General features: G+C 39.0%; 2 long non-coding RNA genes across 2 annotated transcripts in view; one reads left to right on the top strand and one right to left on the bottom strand.

Moving 5' to 3' along the window:
• LOC309484536 overlaps window positions 1-13,795 on the bottom strand; it is a 312,401-nt gene that overhangs the window by 195,590 nt on the left and 103,016 nt on the right. The gene's annotated exons all lie outside the window — the stretch shown is intronic.
• On the top strand, window positions 3,614-11,796 carry LOC309484553. Its single transcript, XR_014200916.1, has 3 exons — window positions 3,614-3,759; window positions 6,377-6,455; window positions 11,688-11,796. It is a non-coding gene; the product is annotated as an uncharacterized lncRNA (long non-coding RNA).

Below are 13,795 nucleotides of genomic sequence, written 5' to 3'. Positions count from 1 at the left end.
ATAAATATGTGTATTTGGAAAAATATTTCGTTTCTATGTTTATGGACATTTCCTTTAATCCTAAAACATAAAACAATGCATACTGGTAAAACATCTGTGAACAATTAATATGGAAAATTCCTTCACCTTAAAGCTACACTGTGTAATTTTTTAAGTTGATTCTTAGCGAAAAACACTTTGTTCTTTCAAAATGATATGTGCTCATTAATGTGTGATTACTTCTACCAACTAATCAAGTATTCTCGTAAGCGTAGAGTCGCTCGAATGGCGGCGGCCATGTTGCGCACCTGGAAATTCAAGCTTCGCCTTTCGCGTTCTGACACTCAGTGGCACCGTGACGAATACGAGGGGGAGATTACTCACGACTGCCGGCAGATATGAACTAATACGGCCACCGTAGGAGTTAAAACGCCCTCGGAATGGGAGGGGCTAGAAGATAATATTCAGTTGGTAGTCATAAACAATTTCACCGCTATTTCCATGCATCATGGGCGTCTGGTTTGAGATGTGCTGGGGACAGGAAGTGCATTTTCAGAAGTGCGCGGTACAATGACGCATTCATTTTTCTTTTCTCTTTCGCGCAGGTCATGTTTTGAAAGACGATGTCCTGTAGCTTAGCTTACTAATGTAAATAAATAAAAATGTATACAAAAATGTGACGACGTCCGACTCGTTTTATGAAGAAGAAAGCCTTAAGTTTTTAAAAAAGCATTAGACATATGACCCACTATTCTGCTTCATAAGTACCATGTTGACAATGACATGACGTGGTTTAATGTACCTTAACAATGATTACCAAATTTCTCTCTCATATTGCTCCTCATAACCACTGAAAACAGTCAAAAAATCGAGCCAAAAGTCAAATTATTATGGACGTTATCTGACATTAAGCGTTTCTGCTTCATTGAGGCTTGTAGGAAAAAGCTTAACGGTTTAAGGAAGGCTACCTAAACAACGGTCAGTGATCACAATCTGGTTAGATTTTTTGACAGTTTTAAGTGGTTATAATGAGCAATAATATGCATAATAATGTGTACATGAGTAATAATATGTAACACTTAATACCAAAAAAGTGGTGGGTACAAAATGACTCATGACGAAATCTGGTGGGTACGCGTCCCCACCGTCCCCACCGTCCCCACCGTCTCCACCGTCTCCACCGTCCCCACCGTCCCCACCGTCCCCACCGTCCCCACCGTCTCCACCGTCTCCACCGTCCCCACCGTCCCCACCGTCCCCACCGTCTCCACCGTCCCCACCGTCCCCACCGTCCCCACCGTCCCCACCGTCTCCACCGTCCCCACCGTCCCCACCACCCCCACCGTCTCCACCGTCCCCACCGTCCCCACCGTCTCCACCGTCCCCACCGCCCCCACCGTCCCCACCGTCCCCACCGTCCCCAACGTCCCCACCGTCTCCACCGTCCCCACCGTCTCCACCGTCCCCACCGTCTCCACCGTCCCCAACGTCCCCACCGTCCCCACCGTCCCCACCGTCTCCACCGTCCCCACCGTCTCCACCGTCCCCACCGTCCCCACCGAAATCCACGCCTATGGCTAGATGGGAGAAAATCCTACACAGTGTAGCTTTAACACAGCATATTGGGCCCTATTTTTATGTTTGTAAGTGTATGTGTACAGACGTCAGACAATGAAACTGAAACACCTGGTTTTAGATCACAATAATTTATTAGTAGTATGGTGAGGGCCTCTTTTTGCGTCCACAGCATCAGTTCATCTTGGGAATGACAGATATAAGTCCTTCACAGCGACCAGAGGGATTTTAAGCCATTCCTCTTCCAGAACAGTGTCCAGGTCACTATATGATGATGACATTTTCTGACTCGCTCCTCCAAAACACCTCAATAATCTTCAGATCTGGTGACAGTGCAGACCATGGGAGATGTTCAACTTCACTTTCATCTTCATCAAACTCTTCTGTCTCCAGTCTTGCTGTGTGTATTATCATGCTGATACACGGTTTGAACATCCGGCGTTCATGATCCTCCAGAATGGTTCGGTATAGTCCTCGGCAGTGACGTGTCCATCAAACACAGTCAGGATTGTCATGATATTGCAGCTCAAACCATCACTGATCCACTCTGAAGATTGGCCACCAGATATATATAGATGTGAAACCTCCAACACTACATTGGCCAGTGTTTCAGTTTCATTGTCCAACCCCTGTATGTTACAGTATTACACTGTAAACTTAAAAAAAGAAAATGTTTGTGCTGCCTTAAAATGTTAAGTTTAGTCAACTTGACATGTGAAGATGTATAAATCAGATCCAGCGTTCACATCCAGTGTACATATGTCCCAATATAAAACCAAACCACCAACGCAGGAAGCAGTTTTGCATAATCCTGTTAATCTAATTGCTATGGCTTGTGGGTGAAGCCCACAGATACTGTACGAGACCCCGACCGAGCGTGATGTCATCATCTTCTGCGGCTCAGCTTGCGGATCGTTCACCTTTAAGTGCTTTCCAATATGTGTGCAGATCAAAAGGCGGTTTCACTAGAGCGGCAATAATCAGCCCTCGCTGCTGGGGGCCGGTGTGTGTGTGTGTGTGTGTGTGTGTGTGTGTTGATGTGGAGGGGATATGCAAAGGGCTTCTGGCATTTCCAAAGATAGCCAGGCTGACATTTCTATTTACTTTGATGTTAATAATCCCTCACAAGTTCCCGAAAGCCAACTGATTGTGTGTGTGTGTGTGTGTGTGTGTGTGTGTGTGTGTGTGTGTGTTTGTAAGAATAGGTAGAGTTTGAGGGGATGCCAAGGGGCCAACATTTGTTCATTGTTTGAGTGTGAATAAAATTCATGATGTTTAAATGCTTATTTTGTGGGTTGGATCTTAAAACACAGACCGTTTAAATAGTTTTTGTTAATGTCTCTCTAACACATTTACACTGTTGCTCTCTGCACCTGTGAGTTAAACAGTCTGTGAACACAAATGTTATTTCTGCTTCACATGACCAGTTATTTTAGTATCACTGGGATATTTAGTTGTTTTTGTCATTTTTATTAATGTTTTTTTTTAAGTCTATAGTTTTATCAATTTTTATGTCAGTTTTTATTTATTTTATTTTATTTCAATTAAAATTAATTTTATTATTACCAGTAATAACTCAGCTAACAAAAATATGTTCTAAAAATGTTTAGTTAATGTTCGCATTAAGTTATGAAAATGTTATCTCTGAATGTTCAAAAAGTCCAGTTTTTTAAATATATATATAAAAAAATGATCATTATCGTTGTCATTCTGCGAACATTATGGGAATGTTACTTTTGAATTTTCTCTGAACAAAAGTTCAAAACAAATTATGAGCAGATTTAAAAAATGTCTTGAAGCGGCATGCTTGAAAAAGCACAAGCACGAATGAGATTCAAGAGTGATGTTAGAGGAAAGATTCAGCGATGCATTAGTTGTACTATTATGATACTTTAATGATGCTTTTACACCATTAAATCAATTCACTTGAACTGCTTGGAAAAGAGCAGATGACAGATGTTTCATTTTGGGTTGAACTAGTGGTTTTAATTATAGTCAATAACATTATACCTTCATTGCATGTCTTTCATGAACAGGGATGCAGTTATTTTGGTGGGAGGAATGTTTTTGTGATCAGTTGGAACAGGAAATGGAATTGGAATGACATGCTCTGTATTCTCCTTCAGTGAGGGGTGAGAGGAGGGGCACGGGGTGTGCGACGGGAACGAGGAGAGAGAGATTAGCACAACAGCTGGGATTTTGCAGGTGGGTGCTCACACACACACACACACACACACACACACACACACACACACACACACACACACACACACACACACACACACACACACACAAAGACAGTATTCTTCACTGTAAGTTACAGGTCACAGATCAGCTGCATTGATGCTAAACAAAGGGACAATATACAACTATCAGATTGTATCATTTGTTTTTACAATCAGAACAGTGTTGATGGTGTTACCTAAAACTAAAAGTATTAAAAAATGCATTTGGTAATTGAAATAAAGCCATAAATAATATAATATAATATAATATAATATAATATAATATAATATAATATATGTAAGGGATAATGTAGAGACGGGCGGTTGTTACAGCGATCTTGAATCAGCCTGTCGGGGTTGTTATTCGCTATAACAACCGCCTCGCTCTACATTATCCCGCTTATTACATGGCTACCCACCAAATAAATCAATAATTTGACACAAAATATTGATTTAAAAAGGAGTTTATTGATTTAAAAACTATTGTATTGCTTCCGCTAAAGAAAATAGTCCGTTCCGTCTCTACGGTTAGAATCCTGCGTCCATAGCAACGCTTTGTTTTTCATGGCAACGGTGTGTTATACTTCGCAGCGTCGGTTATCAAGAATTATTACATGGCTTGGTTGAATTCCAATGTAGAATGCGGTGTGTTATTTCTTGATAACCGACGCTGCTGAGTATAACACACCGTTGCCATGAAAAACAAAGCGTTGCTATGGACGCAGGATTCTAACCGTAGAGACAGAACAGACTATTTTCTTTAGCGGAAGCAATACAATCGTTTTTAAATCAATAAACTCCTTTTTAAATCAATACTTTGCGTCAAATTATTTATTTATTTTGTACGTAGCCATGTAATAAGCGGGATAATGTATAGCGAGGCGGTTGTTATAGCGAATAACAACCCCTTCAGGCTCCGCTTCACGTCGGGGTCCCGTTCAGCCTGTCGGGGTTGTTATTCGCTATAACAACCGCCTCGCTATACATTATCCCTTACATAACAGTCCGCATTCTACATTGGAATTCAACCAAGCCATGTAATATAATATAATATAATATATACACTGAAGCAGTTTGCTGGTCAGTCTTGTGATGGTAAAGAGGAGGTTTTTTGTCTTTGGAGCAGCAGAAACTGTATCCTCCACTCAAGCTCTCGTTCCCTGCGGCCTGAAGGAATGACAACCTGCTCCATTTCAGAAGCCCTGGCAGCTTTTCTCACACACACACACACACACACACACACACACACACACACACACACACACACACACACACACACACACACACACACGCACACGCACACACACGCACACACACACACACGTGTATAGATACACACAGATGTAAGTGGGCCCTGCATTGTTCAGTGCAGCTGTGTTTATGGCTCTCGGGTGAATCTCCTGTTGGCGTTTAGCGCTTCATTTGACTTTTGAGGGTGTTTACACACTGCCCTGCTTTCCCCTGGCGCTGGCGAGAGCCGCAGACACAAAAATGAACACAATCCATGTGCTGAGAACTACTATTACAACACCTACTGTTTAAAGGAACAGTTCACATGTCATGATTTACTCTCATGTTGTTCATTTCTGTCTTCTGCAGAACACAACATTTTTTGGTGTAACCAAATTGTTTTGAACATTCTTCCATTTAGAACTTCTATTGTATGAGAAAAAATTCTGAAAATATATTATATTATGTTGCACACTAGAAAAAGTCATACCGGTTTGGAATGGCATACGTGAGAGTAAATGATGACACAATTCTAATTTTTGGGTGAACTATGCCATTAAATGAATTGTGTGAATTAAAAACTAGCACTTATTTCATAAATATCAAATACTTACAAAATATTTGCAGTGATTTTAATGCCCCCCCCACACACACACACACACATTTTTCTAAAAGAGATCATTATATTAGTTTCGTGATGTTTTAATAGCATCTCTCATTTAAGCTTCAGAATCATAAAGTTGGCATGCTTTATTCATTTCAGAGAGTCAATTCAAACTTTCAGTGAATTGATTCAAAATTCTGATTCAGCAACTCTTTTGTGCCATAATTTGGTGCCAAAACATTTCACGTTTCCACCTTTAATTGCCCATTAATCATATACTTTCACTATGTTTTAATAGCATCTCGTTTAGACTTCAGTAGCAAATAACACTACAAATAACACTGAATCAGAGCTGTGTTTAATAAGTAAACAGTTTTTATTTGATTCATTTCAGAGACTCAATTCAAACTGTCTGTTCAAATGAATCAGTTCAAATCTCTGATTCAGTACTTCAGTCTCCACATGGTATTTATCATGTATTCAAATATTTGATCACGCTTGTATGTTGATTTAAATGGCTTTTGTTAAAATATATGAAGTGCTTGTAAAAAGACTGTCAAGTAGTTGGTCAAGTTGTTTTAAAGGTACAAAAATGTCTTCTCTAATAATAATAAATAAATAAAAATGTCTTATAAAATGGCAAACCAGTTCAGCTGTTTTAATTTTAGCTCAAGTGTAACAGTAGAAGCGAATGGGAAGCTATATCATGATATAATGCCATTGCCCTTTGGCTACCATAACATTTTCTTCTTTATTTCCGAAGTTCGCTATCCAACCCTCTGAACGAGCAGGTGTTTGAGACGGTGGAAACACGGAGGAGAAATGAGTATCCAGGAAAGCAGGTAATGGCATGAAGCCCCTGGCCTGGGGTAAGTGAACCTGTCCATGCAAGGATCCGCCGGGCCCTCTGTCAGACGACCGGGACGGGGCCATGCTTCATTTGGGCTCTGAGAGCAGCTGTCAAACTCAGGTTACAGGATATGATTAAAGCCAGCGGAAATCTCCTCCTACTTCCCATCTTTCCACACATCCACACCGGAACGTTCACCGGATCCTCCTCTTTTCTCCTAAAAGCTGGTTTCAGTCCGTTTGGGAGTGATAATTTAAAGTTTACTGGTCTGCTGTACATTGAAACCTTGTAATTTGCCTTAAGTACTTTTCTGTTCATTGCAAAAAATATATACACTACCGGTCAAAAGTTGTAGATCGGTAAGATTTTTAATGATTTTTAAAAGACTCTTCTGCTCATCAAGGCTGCATTTATTTGATTAAAAATACAAAAAATTATAATAATATTGTGAAATATTATTACAATTTAAAACAGTTATTTTCTATGTGAATATACAGTAAAATGTAATTTATTCCTGTGATCAAAGCTGAATTTTCAGCATCATTACTCCAGTCTTCAGTGTCACATGATCCTTCAGAAATCAATCTAATATGATGATTTGATGCACACCAAACATTTCTGATTATTATCAATGTTGAAAACAGTTTTTTACATTTTTATTTCAGGATTCTTTGATGAATAGAAAGTTCAAAAGAACAGCATTTATCTGAAATCTAAAGCTTTTGTAACATTAAACACTACCGTTCAAAAGTTTGGGGTCAGTAAGAATTTTAATTTTATTTTTTGGGGAAATAAATAAAATAAATCAATACTTTTATTCATCAAGGATGAGTTAAACTGATCAAAAGTTACAGTAAAGACATTTTTAATGTTAAAAAATATTCTATTTTAAATAAATGCTGTTCTTTTGAACTTTCTATTAATCAAAGAATTCTGAGAAAAAAATTGTACACGACTGTTTTCAACATTGAAAATAATAATGAATGTTTTTTGAGGATAAAATCATCATATTAGAATGATTTCTGAAGGATCATGTGACACTGAAGACTGGAGTAATGATGCTGAAATTTCAGCTTTGATCACAGGAATAAATTACACTTTAAAATAGATTAAAATAGAAAACAGTCATTTTACATTGTCATAGTATTTCACAATATTAATGTTTTATATATATTTTTTTTATCAAATAAATGCAGCCTTGGTGAGCAGAAGAGACTTCTTTTAAAAACATTAAAAATCGTACCAATCTAAAACTTTTGACCAGTAGTGTATATTTTCTAAATTTGGACTTGTTTTTGTCGTAAAGCAAAATAAATTACTTGAGAAACAAAATTGTGAATATATGAAGACTTAAGATGCAAAAGCCTATAAGTCGGTCTAAAGTTTTTGCTTAAAGGAACCGTATGTAAGAAATGTACTTCAATTAATCATAAAATGGCCCTGATATGTCACTAGACATTAAGAAATCATGTTCATTTCAAACACTTATATCACTGACAACAGTAGTCCGGCCAGGATATTGTCATTTAAAAGTGAAGTTGCAGCCCTCAACTGATGTTGATGTTGTCATGTTGTGTTTTGGCCTGAAGCTCCACCCTCCACCTATCTACCAATCATGAAGTCAGTAGTGTTTCGGCATCGGGGTTGCCAGCTCTGCTCTAGTTACCACAGCTATGTAATAGCCTACGTTCCTGCTGGATCCTGCAGCCTATCTGGCAACCTCGAGTCAGGGAGGAGGGGGAGGGGATACACCGCTCTACAGTCATTTGAAAGTGATTGCAGTACCAGTTTTGGCCACATTCTTACATACGGCTCCTTTAATATTAACATTTTTATCAGGCTCCTATAGGTTTCTACCCAATACCGGCATTTCTGAATGGGCTGAGGCTGGGATTTAGTGAGTTTGAAGTGAAAGTATTTGATGAGCGTATACTATGTGTTGAGAGCATTCACTCAATATTATTATCTCATTTTTGACAGAGGTGGCTTTTGCATCGGAGGTCTTCATACCTTAAATGAAACGTATATGAACTGATGCAACCCATATTGCTATACATATACAGTTTGTCCACATGGACCGAGCATGCAAGGATTCTGTTGTGCGTGTGTGTATAAATGGTTCGTTCCTGTTCATGCATACTGAGATAACAAGTGTTTGATTCTGGGGAAATGTCGTACGTGTTCACCTTCATTTGACATGCAGCTGTCTGGAGAATTCATAAAGCAAAGCCGACGGCTGCTGAATTCCTGATGCAATATAATTCCCTACGTCTGACACTTACGTGCAGTATAAAATTTGTGTAAAACAGAGAATGTGTGGGATCAGTGTCCAGTTACCCAAAGAACAACAGAAACGTCCATCCGTCCACCTTCAGTTGTTGTCCAGATGCCTAGTGAACCCTTTCAGAAGAACCTCAGCCACAGGTTCGAAACCACTAGACTGACTCTACAAAACATTCACCATATATTTAACACAATAGTTTACTTAAAGGGATACTCCACTTTTTTTGGAAATAGGCTCATTTTACAGCTCCCCCAGAGTTAAACAGTTGAGTTTTACCGTTTTCGAATCCATTCAGCCGATCTCCGAGTCTGGCGGCGCCACTTTTAGCATAGCTTAGCATAGATCATTGAATCGGACAGGACCATTAGCATCTCTCTCAAAAAAAATTGTTTTCTGTAGTTACATCGTGTGCTAAGACCAACGGAAAACTTTTCATTTTCCGTCGGTCTTAGTACACGATGTAACTACAGAAGAGTCAAGTTTTAAATAGGAAAAATATCGAAACTCTTTGGTCATTTTTTTGAGAGAGATGCTAATGGTCAATGGTCAATTCAATGATCTATGCTAAGCTATGCTAAAAGTGCTGAATGGATTCGAAAACGATAAGACTCAACTGTTTAACTCTGGGGGAGCTGTAAAATGAGCCTATTTCCAAAAAAAGTGGAGTATCCCTTTAATTCTAGTCAAGTTCATTGTCATTCCGGAAAGTGTCATTTGGGTTTAATTAAAGTGGACGGATGACATAATTATACCCGACAGTGATTGACAGGAGTGTTTTGATGGCATGTATCCGCAGCTGAAGATCTCCACTGCAGTTCTGCTCCCTGATTCGACACGTACAGCGTTTCAGCTGAAGTTTCCCTCCCCAGACAAGCTTACGATTACGAAATCAGCCAACTGGAGTTTCAGCTGTCGCAGTGCTGGGAATCAGAGATGAATGGGAATATGAAATGCAGCACAGTGGGCCTTTAGTGTGCGCATGTATTTACTCTTGTAATTATTAATATGGGGCTGGGAGTAAATAAACTAAAGTCAGTCAGTGTGATGTTAATCTTCACAGTAAAAGGCATCTCTGAGTGTCAGAACATGCTGGGTCATACTGGATGGTGTGTGTTTTCATAGCTTATGCTTGAACGGTTATTTTCAGTGGCTTATGCTGATAAAGCGCTGTAGCAGAGAGCTGAGATACACTGCCCGGACAAAAGAAAAGGCAAATGCTTAAGAGTCTATGATTGGATCATTATTGCAGTGATTATCATTTTCTAACATGTTATATGTTTGGCAACGGTTCTTCTAACTCTAATTGATGGAGCTTTTCATTTCTTAAACAACCTTGTAGGAAGACACATCATGGCCATATTCCAGGATGACAATGTCAAGATTCATCAGGCTCAAATTGTGAAAGAATGGTTGGGATGGAGCATGAAGAATCATTTTCACTCATGAATCGGCTCCTGTCCAGACCTTAAATTCACTGAGAGTCTTTGGGATGTGCTGGAGGAGACTTTACACAGCGCTGGACTCTTGCATTATTAATACAAGATCTTGACCCAAAATGTATGCACCTCTTGATGGAAATAACATCACAACGTTTATTTCCATCAAGAGGTGCTTACATTTTTGGTTAAGATGTTGTATTGACAATGCAGAGGTGCCGATTCATGAGTGAAAATGATTCTTCATGCTCCCTCCTTTCACAGTCTGAGCCTGATGAATCTTGACATTGTCATCCTGGAATATGGCCATGATGTGTCTACATGGTTGTTTAAGAAATAAAAAGCTACTCACTTCATCAATTAGGGTTAGAAGAACTGTTGCTAAACATGCTAGAAACATAATAATCACTGCAATAATGATCCAATCATAGACATTTAAATCCAAACAGCGATTTTTTGTTGTTGTTGTTGTTGTTGTTGTTGTTGGTCGGGCAGTGTATATGCAATACAATTTAAAGTCAATCTGAAATCAAAATTGCCCATATCTACTCAATGCCCATATAGTCGTATTGTGAATGATTCATTTGTGCACATTGTTCCGAATAATTAATTTTTATTTTATTTTTATTTAATTAAATCATAGAGATTCAAAGATCTGCTGTTTTCTGTTCAAACCAACCTAGTTTTGGTTTTTGCACATTTGCACATTATGGGTTTTCTTATGAACTTGGGTTCTGAATATGGTCTGCAATGCACATACCTAGGATATCCAGAACCACCAAAGGAGGGAGAGCATTTTCACATTTGGCTCCAAAACTCTGGAATAGTCTTCCTGATACTGTTCGTTGCTCAGACTCGCTCTCCCAGTTTAAAACTAGATTAAAGTCGCATCTCTTCAGCCAGGCATTCATATAATCCTACAGTTCAAACTACAATCCGGCCTCTAGCTCATAAATGCCAGAGGAGAACTGGCCCCCGACTGAGCCTGGGTTCTCCCAAGGTTTTTTTTCTCCATTAGGTCACCTGATGGAGTTTTAGGACACCATTAGGTCACTTGATGGAGTTTTTCGGTTCCTTGCCACTGTTGCCTTTGGCTTGCTCAGTTGGGGATATTTTGGGGATATTTAATTTAATTTTATCAATCAATAAATTCCTCTTGAAACAAACTTTGTTGTATTATTTTAATTTAATACTGTGAAGCTGCTTTGATACAATCTGTATTGTGAAAAGCGCTATACAAATAAACTTGACTTGACTTGACTTGACATCACATATGCACACATTCTGAGAAGATGTCCTATATATGTTCAGCTTTCTTTTGCCTCGCAGCTTTCTGGGGATTTCATATAATAAAAACGGCCGCGGCTGAAAGACAATCTCACATCAAAATATTTCTGATGCAATCTAATTCTCTACGTCTGACTCTTATGTACTGTGAAATATTTTGAGTAAAACAGAGAATGTGGTACATTTATTCAACTTTTTCTGTTGTTCTCTGTTCCAGTTTCCCACAGAACAACAGAACTTCTCTCCATCCACCTTCAGTTGTCGTGCAGATGTCGTTTCACAAGGTCTGCAGTGCTGTTAAAAAATGACAACATTATAAGGACACACTGTGAGTAATACAATTACTTCACTGTAAAAAACAAACAAAAAAACAATACTAAGAAGTCTTCACACTGCACAGATCTGTCCTGTCTAGTTCACATCATGGGCTTGATTCCAATGCATATACTGTATGCATGAATTGATCAAATGCATACCTTAAATAAGACACTTTGGATAAAAGCGTCTGCTAAATTCAGTGTCAAATGCAAATGACATTCAGTAGTGTCACCATCTTGAAAATAAAAATGGTGATTTTGCATGTTCATTCCAGTTTGGTGTAAAGATGTCTTGTCTACCCGACAGTCGGATCATAGATTAGCACAGCTGATATTACTTTGTTTATACGTCACATTATAGAAGACTGCACACATTGCAATATGGGATACAGTATTCTGTGCAGTGTGCTTTGTTGCATATTGCACATATCCGACAAATATTATCCAGGTTTTCCGTTTAAAAACATGCCTTCTGTGCACAGGTAACATGTACTGCAGAAATGGTAATATATTTAGTCTTTGTCTCTGTATTAGAAATGCAGCTTGTGGGAAGAACACAAGCAAACTCTGAGCTGTGAACTATAGTCATGGGTCTCTCCTCAGATCTACCGCTGTCTCTCTGGCCCGCAGACTTCTGGGAATGCACACGTCTTTCATCACACCCTGTAATGACAAGCAACCATGTCGCCTGGCAAAAGATGGATGTTTTTCCATGAGGGCATGGGGAGCGAGCTTCCGGACTTTGTTTCATTTTGCCCTCTCTCTGCTCTGTAATGGAGCAGGGCTTGTGTTCTGGCCCACGTGCTGTAATCTGTGTTCTGACAGAACCGGAGACGCGGCCCGTGGGAGGATGTTGTCTCATGTTAATTGCTACTCGCTGATGAAAACCAACTTCTGCCACCCCTAATAAGCTGGAGAAATCTGTACGCTCATTATGATGAATATCCTTGGGTATGCACATTTCTGTCCATGCTGTCTTCTGACTTCAGCGTAATTAGCACCCAACCGGTCATGTTAGTGATGATCTGAGAGCAGGACTGTGTAGTGCTGTTGCACCACAGAGAGCAGGTCATTATCAAAAGAATATCCAGAGGGTTAAACTGGGGAGAGCAAGCTATGGCGAAGGGGATTTTCTCTTTCGTCTTACCACTGTGCTTCTCAAATGAATCCTTTAAGTGTGAATCAAGTTTTGATTTTGCACTTTTCCCCCTTTATCCATCTCAAATTGCCCTGCTTTCCAATCAGAGGATGCATCATTTCAACCAAACAGTGTAGTCAAGCAGATTTGTTTACATTTATTAATAATGCAAGAAGCAAAATACAGTAATAAATACATAAATAATCAAGGTATGTTTCCCACAATGCTTTTCACTAAATGAACACAAATGAAGAATCATACAATCATTGTGGTTTATGCCTTAATATAAAATACATAGTCAGAAATAGCAATATATACAATCATTTATTTTTGAAGAATTTTTTACATATTTTAATAGGCTCAATGTTTCTTGATTTTATCACCAGCAAAATTTATTTTGAATACATTGTAAATATTGGCCAGTCGTGTCACGTGATGAAGGACATCATTCGTCTGAGCAGCGCGTGCTGCTTTTTTAAATCTTAGTTATTTATAAACTTTTTTTTTTGTCACAGAATTTTAGAATCGCAGCACCGAGTGACCACGAGATCCACTCTCGAGTTCAAGAGGGCGTGACGTTTGAACGGAGCGTGTACACGTCACTCATCCTGTCAGTATGTCATCTTTCAATCTTCTTGTCATCTGTTTGTAAAACGTTAAAATTATGGTTCAAACGGGGCAATTTTTAGGCATTGGTATATATGTAAACCTCCTGGCTGCTGAATATTTAGCATTACAGCAAAATCATACCTATGAATAATATTTAGCTACTTGGGAATGTGAGTTGTTGTCTGTTAGTAGTAAGTGAATGTGATTAAATGCAGTGTTATCCGATTCACCAACAAAATGACTTTCATGGGACGGTTCTCA

This window comes from Leuciscus leuciscus (genome assembly GCF_965113295.1).
Source record: "Leuciscus leuciscus genome assembly, chromosome: 20".
NCBI classification, from domain to species: domain Eukaryota; kingdom Metazoa; phylum Chordata; class Actinopteri; order Cypriniformes; family Leuciscidae; genus Leuciscus; species Leuciscus leuciscus.
This window is presented reverse-complemented; position numbering and strand designations above follow the sequence as displayed.